The 10,138-nt window shown below is 39.9% G+C and overlaps 1 pseudogene; it reads left to right on the plus strand.

Moving 5' to 3' along the window:
- Nucleotides 1-1,904: 1,904 nt before the first annotated feature.
- Nucleotides 1,905-2,838, plus strand: LOC103603599 (annotated as a pseudogene).
- Nucleotides 2,839-10,138: the final 7,300 nt, after the last annotated feature.

Consider the following 10,138-nt stretch of genomic DNA (forward strand, 5'->3'; position numbering starts at 1 on the left):
TTTTTCCTATATGATGCATTTGTTGATTCCTGGAAATAGACAAGAAAATGATGTGTTTGATTATTTTTTCCTTAGCCTTACCAAGTTTACTTGTTAGTGTGATAGCTTTCCACCTGACTTTAGATTAACAATTTTATCCATCTTAATATGAAATATACAATATGTATGCAAAATTTTGTCAGTTTTATCAAATGTGATCCATATACTCTTACCCAAGATGTGATGCTGTGATTGCTTTTTCTTCTGTAGTGACATCGCTTTGATGTTTTGGAACAGTGTTGGGTAGAGGCCAGCCGGGCAGGTATATTTGCTTTCTGTGTAAGCATCATGGAGATTTGTGAAATAATTTTGTGTCAAATCTGATATTGGCCGATATTCAATGAACCTCTTTTTATTACCCTTACATACTCTTCTATTTACATTTACAAAGAACTGTTTCCATCCAGTACCTTTTGCATCGATTAAGATGATCCGATTATATAGAGAGGATTTTTTCTACTCATTTGCTGGACCATAATAAAACAATTACCAATATGAAATGTTCATTGCTTTCTTGGGTTGAATGCTACCTGGTCTTATCTTTAATATCCTTGAAAAATTGATAAATATATTTTATAGGTACTTTGAGTTTTTTTTCCATTTAGCTCATTAATTAGAGTAATGAGTGGTATTTAAATGCTGCTTCTATTTTAGCAGGCTGCTGTCTTTTGGTATCAGGGTTATTATAAATTCAGAACATCCATTGGGATATTTATTTTCATCTTGCTCCAAATAATTTTTGCAAATATATTTTAAACACTACAAAATACATACATTATCAATTATATAATTATTATTCTATATACAATTATGAAAATGAATTATGAAAATAAATACATTGTTTTGCAAAAATACATATATTGCAAATAGGTGAGATTTCAAAATTAATAATTTGAAATTTTTCCTTTAATGGGAGATAAATTTTGTACATGCTGCAATTTTTTTTTGTCTATTGGTCCATCATTCTTTCTCATTACAAATTTTTCAGGTGTGTAGAAAATACCATAGCATTCTCATCATTTATGGAGTTTAAACATGGGCCCATGTCTTTGAAATTATTATTAAAATTATTATTATTATTATAATTATAAAAGCATTTTTTGATGGAAACATAATTGATTGCACTATCTGGTACAGAGTTGACTGTCAGAATTTGCGTACAGTGTATGATGATATTAATAGCATGTTCATTACAAATCTTAATTTTTCCTTGCATCCCTTACCCAATTACTCCCTAAGCCCTCACCCATCCCCCTCTCTCACCTCTAGTAACTATTGGTCTGTTCTGTCCTGAAAGTTCGTTTTACTGTCGACTTTCTTCCACTTTCTTTCTCTCTCTCTCTTTCTTTCTTTCTTTCTTTCTTTCTTTCTTTCTTTCTTTCTTTCTTTCTTTCTTTCTTTCTTTCTTTTTCTTTCTAACTCATACTTATGAGTGAGTACATGCAATATTTCTCTTTCGGTGTCTGGCTTATTTCACTTAACATAATTTTCTCCAAGCACATCCATGTTCCTGGAAATGGCAGAATTTCATTCTGTTTTAAAATATAAATTACAGAAGTAATTCAGAAGACGTCTGAGATGACAAAGGCTCTCTGACCAGGTGTCAGTGGAGTTGAACAGATAAAACCAGCTTTGGGAACTAAATTAGGTTTGGGGTGTAGGTTTCCATCTAGTGGAGGCAACCCAGGAGAAGATGGCAAAGATGGGAAACCCTAAACTGACAGACAGAACAGAAGAGACCACTAAGCAAACGCATCATCTCATCAATACATCGGGTTCGAGCTAAAGGTGACCACATTTCTGAGATGCCTGTTGGTGAATGATTATTCTTGTTTCTGACTCTGTATTGCAGAAATTTCATTTACATGGAACCAGAAAAACACATGGGGTTTCCAGTATTTCTCCTCCTGGGACTTTCTGAGAAACCAGAGATTCAATCTGTACTCTATGGCCTGTTCCTTTCCATGTACCTGGTGACTGTCTTTAGGAAACTGCTCATCATCCTGGTCATCATCTCAGACTCACACCTCAACACACCCATGTATTCTTCCTCTCCAACCTGTCCTTCTGAGACATCTGCTTCAGCTCCACCACTGTCCCAAAGATGTAGCTGAACATCCAGACACAGAGAAAAGTCATTTACTCAGGCTGCATCACCCAAATGTACTTTTTCACTGTTTATGGACTTTTGGACAATATACTCTGATGGTGATGGCCTATGATAGGTTTGTGGCCATATGTCACTCCCTCCCCCAATTACATGGTCATCATGAATGGCAGGTTCTGTTCCCAGTTACTTCTCCTGACCTGGCTGTTTGGTGTGCTGATGGCCCTTTGAGAGTTTTACCATGATGTGGGTTTCCTTCTGTGCAGTCACTGAAATTCTGCACTATTTCTGTGAACTCCCTAAGGTTCTCAAGCTCGCCTGCTCTGATACCTTCATCAGTACCATTGTATTATGTATTGTGGTAGTTGTTATGGGCTTTTTCCCTCTTTCTGGAATCCTGCTCTCATTCTCAAATAGTGGCTTCTGTCCTGAGGATCTCAGCAGCAGGAGGGAAGCATAAAGTGTTTTCCACCTGTGGGTCTCACCTCTCGGTTGTCTTCTTGTCCTATTTAACCTGACATGGAGTCTACCTCACTTCCACAGGGACACATACCCCTCGGAAAGCAGTGTTTACCTCTGTCCTATACACCATGCTCACTCCCATTATTAACCCCTTTGTCTGCAACCTGAGGAACAGGGACATGAAGAGGGCCCTGAGAAACATTCTATGCAGCGTGTCGACCTCTCAGTGACAGCAACAATGACCCTGTGCCTGGACAAGTGTGATCAAGGACAGTGGAACAAGAAAGTTAGTGTAGACTCTGAGGTTTCTCTGACTGGGTTCAATGCTGCTGTTTCCTTATTGTGCTTATTAGCAATCAGTAAATATCCTTTTATGAGAAGTATCTTCAAGTCTCTTGCCTATTTTGTTTTTACAGTTTTTATTATTTGTTGGAGAAATTAAATTATTTGTCAGATATATGTCAGTTACATACATATGAAAGATGTATTTTATATTTATATATATATTTTGTTAATAATCAATGTCTTTCCTTTCCATTTTTTTCATGGGGTCTTTTGATAAGTAGATTTTTAAAATTTAGATGACATCCAATTTTTCTTTTTTATCATTATTATCATTCCTTGCTGTAGATTAGAAATCTAGCCATGGTGGGACCAGGTTCTCTGCTCGGGGTCTCACACAGCTGAAATCAAGTGGTCACCCAGGCTGTGTCCTCAACCACAGCTCATGATTCTTGTCCACATTCAGGTTTTGCAGGATTTAGTTCTTTGTATTTGGAGGACTGAGGCCCCATTATTTTGCTAGCTGTTTTATGAGGCTCATTCTCAGATCCTCGGAGCTATCGTCAGGTTCTACACTTGTGGTTACGAACTGAGTGTGTCCCTCCCCCCAAAATCATATGTTGAAATCTAATCCCCAATGTGTAGATGTTTAGAGTTGGGGCCTTTGGGAGGTAACTAGGTCATGGGCGTTGAGACTCCCATGTTGGGGTTAGTGCTGCTAATAACAGAGGACTGAGAGATAGCTTGCTCCTTTTCAACCATAGGTTGATACAAGAAGTCACTTGTTTGCAACTCAGAAGAGGGTCCTCACCAGAAACCACACATGGTGGCAGCAGGATTGCAGACTTCCAGGCTCCAGATCTGTGAGAAATCAATTTCTTTAGCTGATGAACAACCCAGCCTATGGTATTTTGTTATAGAAGCCTGAGATAACTAGGACATGGGATATCTCACAACATGAAACCTTCAACTATGTAAAAAAAAAAAAAAAAAAAAAAAAAACTTTGTAAGAACAGAAGCAGAATCTCTCCCACTCTGAATCTCTTCCCAGATGGAGAGTGCGATCTCTTTTAAGAGCTCACCTGATGAGGTCAGGTCAGCCAGGGTAAACTTGTTTTGTTTAACTCAAAGGGATTAAATTGAGACCTTAATTACATCTGTGGTGTCCCATCCTTTTTTTATTATAATGTACACTCTTCACGAGAGTTAAATCCAAAAATCTGCATTCAAGGGGAGGTGTTTCCGGTATGCATATTACAGGAATAGGAGTCTTGGGGTCCTCTCAGAATTCTGCCTCACCCCATGTTAATGAACTACGTGATTGTTAAGATGCCAGTTCTCCTTAAACTGATGGATAGATGCAATGGAAACCAATGAAAAATTCCCACAAGATTTTTCTTTGGGTATAAACTGACAACCATTTGTAATATTTCACGAAAATGCAAAGAGACTGCAACAGCCAAAAGAGTTTTGAAAGAGAATAAAGTTGGAAGTCTCACACTACCTGATTTCAAGACTTAGTCTAAAGGTACAATAGCCAATGAATTGTGTTATTAGTGTAAACATAGACATAGAGATCAATGAAACAGAACTGAGTCCAGAAATAAACCCATATATATATATAGGATTAATATATATATGGTTAATAGATTTTTGATAGTCACCAAGGTAATTTAATGAGGATGAAAGTCTTTCCAGTAAATGGTGCTATAACTAGGTATTTGTATAAAAAAATAGTTAAAACCCTACTCTTACTTCAAATAATACAGACAAGTGAATTAAACTGGACCTTACATGTGAATGAAATTGTGATATTCTATGGATTAAACACTTTAAACAATTTTTAATCAGGTATAACTGAAAGTCCATGTGCTGATTGACTCTATCAGTCACTTTGGTGACTACCTAACATACCCAGTTGAGCCTATTCTTCCTTGTTAACAATCTCTGATATTGTTCAAATTGGCTAGCGTGTGCTCATCTCACCCACAATGCTCACGCAACCCAATGTGTTCATCCCACATAATGTGCTCATCCCACCCCAGTGCGCTCATCCCACACAAATGTGCTCATCCCACCCAATGTGCTCATCTTGTCCAGTGTGCTCACAGCACCTCAATGTGCTGATTCCACACCAGTGTGCTCATCCCACCCCAATGTGCTCATACCATGCCAATAAATTCAGGAATAGAAAGCTTACAACAATATCCCCTGGGGATGAAATGCCAGATTCATACCTATATTAGATGCCATTTGTGTCCCATGCATGTCTCCTAACTATTACCATTTCTGAGCTTTCCCAGCTCCATATCCAATGCCAAATTCTGGGTCTCCCCCTGAGAGCATCATCTGGCCAAAAGAACCCTCTCTTTTCACTTGCATGTTTATCTGTTAGTTGTATGACATAATGCTCTCCCCCCATCCCCAGGAATTCTGTGTGCTTCTGGGACCCAGCCAGTCTATGCTTGGCCTTTAGGAATTCATTAGCATTTTAGCCAAATTATTGTCTGCTTGAACACTGCCCCTGCTGCCCTCCCTTGCTCAGCACCAGGACAGCTATTGCTCACAACTCAGTCTCCTTTGGGAGACATCTGACTCTCTGTAGATTTCAGGTTATTAAGTTGTTCTATGACCTCTACTTTGTGATGGGTTTAAGAAAATTTATAACTTTTTAGATTATCTGGAGTTTTCTTGTTAGGGTGATAGTGATATTCTTTTCAGCATTTAACATTCTATGCAGAAACTGGTATTTGCAAACTGGTATTTTCTTTAATGTGATTTTAGAGGAGAGACAGAGACAGAGACAGAGAGAGAATGAGGATTCCCCCAATGTGTAGTAGAAAGGGTATTATGCTTAACATCTTACTATCCAAACCTAATTTACTCCTGAATTTTGGATAGCAAGAAACATTTGAGCTCAGAAAGCAAGAAACATAATTATTTTGATTTTCATTCTCATGAATTTGTAAATAAACCAGTGAAAAATAGAAGGTAGTGGTCATGGCTACATTAATATGTAGCCATGTACTCTCTATATAAATATGTATACTCTCTAGAGAGAGAGAGGGAGAGAGAGAGAGAGTACATATTTATGGGATACAGTTTGTTACTTCAATACATGCACATATTTTATAATGATCCAGTCAGAATAGTTAGTATGTCAATAACCTAATTATTTATCATTTCTTTGCAGTTATAACATTCAAGATCCCCATTTCTGGCTATTTTATCCCTTATTTTTTATTATTTTATTTTATCAATATACAATATAGTTGATTTTTGTGTCCCTTTACCAATTCCTCCCTCCACCTCCCGCTCCCCCTCCCAACAATCAACATCATATCAGTTCACTTGTCTTTACAAGTTCAAGGAATTGTGATTGTTATGTCCACCCCCCCTTTTGTTTGTGTGTTTATTTATTTATTTTTAGCTACCACAAATAAGTGAGAACATATAGTATTTCTCTTTCTGGGCCTGACTTATTTAACTTAAAATAATTTTTTCTAACTCTATCCATGTTATTGAGAATGGCAGTATTTCATCCTTTTTTATAGCAGAGTAGAATTCAATTGTGTAGATACACCACATTTTCCATATCCACTCATCTAATGATAGACATTGTGCTGATTCCCACTCTTAGCTATTGTAAGTAGTGCTGCAATAAACATTGGAGTACATGTGTGTAGGGACCCCATGGGCACCTGAACAGGGACACACCCTAGCAATATGGCGCCCTTCCGGGTTCTTCTCCACAGTAAACAAGCCCACCCGTGCCAAACCTCAGCCAGTCACAGGTCAAGGCTCACCTCCTGCCCAGCCCCGTCCAATCAGCTACCACCCCATCTACCCCCTATCCAACCCCAGAACGCAGCTCCCTATAAATGTACACGCAGTCCTTGAATAATGCGGAACTTCTCTGGTGAACTGTCAGCTCAGGTCCTGTCGCCTTATCAGCTCGGGTCCATGCGCCCTTTCAACGTGTACTTTCCACATGATGATTTACAAGTTGTGTGGTGGTGGAGTTAGCGTGCATGCTTGCCTGTGTATCTTTTAGCCTGTCACTATTTTTAGTGTGTTCTTTTACAATGTGTGAGGCAGCGGCTCAGCAGAACTTGGGTCTAAAAATAAAGCATGTTTACTTTGCCAGCAGCTTCTCAGTTTTCTCTTTGGACTGCCTAGCTTTTAGATGTTTGTTTGCTGGATAAAGCTTATTATCCCCTCAACCAAGGCTCCAAAGACCTTTGTCCTGTTACCTAGCTCATAGAGCTGTGTGTGAAGTGTTTGTGACCCAGTCTGGACAATGGACTTGAGGGGTCTGTGAGCTCCAGATCCTAGCCCTAGCTCTACAATTAATATATTCTGCAGCAGGATTCTGAGCAGGTACTGGAGACAAAAGCCCTTGGGAGTAGGAGGAGATATGGCTACTTTTGAGTATGTTCTGCCCTATGGCCACTTTCCTACTGGTTAGGATCTGGTTGCTGCTCACCATACTGCAAGGCAGCATAGACCAGGCACTACAGCGGAAAACTCCTTGGCAGGGGGAGGAAATGTGGCTATTCTTGAGTATGTGAAAATTTTACAGGCAGCATGAGAGACATAGTGCTGCAAAAATGCCTTGTCAATGTGCTTTGGGTAACTAAGGGCCATTCTAGCCCCATACATGGATTGTCCTATACAAGAGGTAACAACCATGATAGCCAGCTTGGGTGAAAAAGAGGATAAGAGACAAGCAAAAGGGGTCCAAAAGGTGGCTAAGACCAAACCCCGATGAAGTACTCAGGATTTTATCCTCAGGGAACCAAGCAAGACTAGCCATAAGCAGATGTGGCTTGACTTGCTTGTAGCAGGGCTTGATAACAAGAAAACTGACTGGGAGCCAAGTGCGGTCCTGTTCACCTTGTGACAACAATTGTGCCCTGAACAGCATTTCACTAAATGTCCAGAAACAGGTAGCAAGGTACACTCAGTGTATTTAAAGGATTTTTTTGGTCACTACTGAGGAGGTAGATGAGCTGTTCCATTTTGAATAGGGAACAGGCCAAGTTACTCATATTTTGGGGGCAGGCAAGGACCAGAGGCCTCATGTTGAATTGGCAATATATTGGTCAAGGACAAATGTGCAGTGTGTCTTGGCATTGGTGGGTACAGACACAGAATGTAGCCTGATATATGGCAATCCAGATAAGTTTTCAGGGACCACAGTTCATGTAGATGGTAATGGAGGACATACTGTTGAGGTCAAAGCTGTGTCATTGCCATTGGGCATAGGACAATTATCCTCTTATGTATATATATATCCCCAGTACTGGAATACACCTTGGGTATGGATGTATTTCATGGTTTGTACCTTCAAACAACAGTTGGAGAGTTTCTGCTGGATACAAACAGTAAATCCTGTGTTTTGGGGATATATTAAACATGACCCACAGGTGTTACCCAAGCCAATATGTGTAGTTAATGTAAAGCACTATCACCTACCAAGAGGACATGCAGAAATAGGTGCCACTATATTGGAGTTAGAGAAATTTGGCATTATTCGTCCAGCTCATAGTCCACTTAATGCTCTGGTATGGCCAGTGAAAAAGCCTGATGGTACCTAGAGAATGACTGTAGACTATGGAGAACTTAACAATGTAGTGCCTCCTTTGCATACAGCTGTGCCATCAGTTCTCGACTTAATGGATCAGCTGATGACTCAGCTGGAAACTTATCATTATGTACTGGGCATTGCAAATGCTTTTTTCTCTATTCAACTGTTGGCTGATAGCCAAGATCAATTAGCCTTCACCTGGGAAGAGAGACAGTGGACGTTTCAAGTATTGCTACAAGGTTATCTACATAGCACAACCATGTGTCATGGTTTAGTGGCTGGGGACCTAGCCAAGTGGACTAGGCCAGGCACGGTTACAATATTTCACTACACTGATGACGTTTTACTAACCTCTGATTCTCTTATAGATTTAACCCTAGGCAGCTCCGACACTGCTAAGTCATTTGGAAAAATGTAGGTGGGCTGTGAACACAGCCAAAGTGCAAGGACCTGGGTTGTCAGTTAAATTCTTGGGAGTGGTCTGGTCGGGTAAGATGAGAGTCATCCCAGAAGTTATTCTGGTAATGTATGGTACCAACAACCCTTCTGTCTTTTTGCCCAGAGTGTTCTGGCTGCAAGCACTGCACCACAGTCAACTGGGCACATAAATATATGTTCATGTGATCAATGTGTCGGCCTACTGAATATGCACTGAACTTCCTATCAGTATGACTACAGGATTTCCATGGAAGATCACACCAATGATGACTACTAGCTGGTCATGAGTGGCTAATAGTTAAAAGGACAGAAATACAAGCCTTAAGGCATATTGAACAGATAATAGGATATAAATGTAAGGGTAATTTATCCTCACTAAGGGATCATCACAGAAGATTCTGAACACATAGATTATATGGCGAGAGACCCTGAAGGGGTGGATTGTGAGGAAAATGAAGTAGTTTAGTCAGGCCCCCTCACATCAGGTCTAGTTGGGGGTGGTGCATCACATTCTTTGTAAACAAGTTGTGTGGGGGTCGAGTTAGTGAGCATGCACACCCAGGTGCTTTTAGCTTTTTGCTATTCTTTTATGTTCTTCAGTGTGTGAAGCAGTGGGTTGGCAGAGCTTGCATCTAAAAATAGAGCATGTTTGCTTTTCCAGCAGCTGCTCAGTTTTTTCTTTGGACTGCCTAGCTCTTAGATGTGTGTGCTGAATAAAGCTTATTCTTCCTTCAACCCAGGCTCCAAGGACTTTTTCCTGTTATGTAGCTTATAGACATGCATGTGAAGGGTTTGTGACCTCGTCTGGACAATGGGATTGAGGGGTCTTTGAGCTCCAGACTGTAGCCCTAGCTCTACAGAGTGTCTCAGACTTAGACTATGGAAAAATCTTAACTTGGGGTTCAGATAAGGTGTTAGGAGGTTAGATCTCTGAAAGGCAGGTAAATTCATAAAAAAAGAGTAAAAAAGACTGGGGGCTGCCTGGATAGCTCAGGTGGTTAGAGCTCAGTGTGGTAACACCAGTGTCAAGGGTTCAGATCCTTGTATTGGCCAACTGCAAAAAAACCAAAAAAGCAAAAAAAGACTCATAGGAGTCCTGAAGACTGGATTCCCCTGATGTTCATTTTAACCTGGTGTCTTGGGAACAGAGAATCTGCAGGATAAAATTCCTTTTGTTGCAGAGCAATATTCCACAGGGAAATGAATTGTAGCCAGGGATG

The sequence above is a fragment of the Galeopterus variegatus genome, unplaced genomic scaffold, assembly GCF_000696425.1.
Source record: "Galeopterus variegatus unplaced genomic scaffold, G_variegatus-3.0.2 Scaffold4695, whole genome shotgun sequence".
In the NCBI taxonomy this organism is placed as follows: Eukaryota; Metazoa; Chordata; class Mammalia; order Dermoptera; family Cynocephalidae; genus Galeopterus; species Galeopterus variegatus.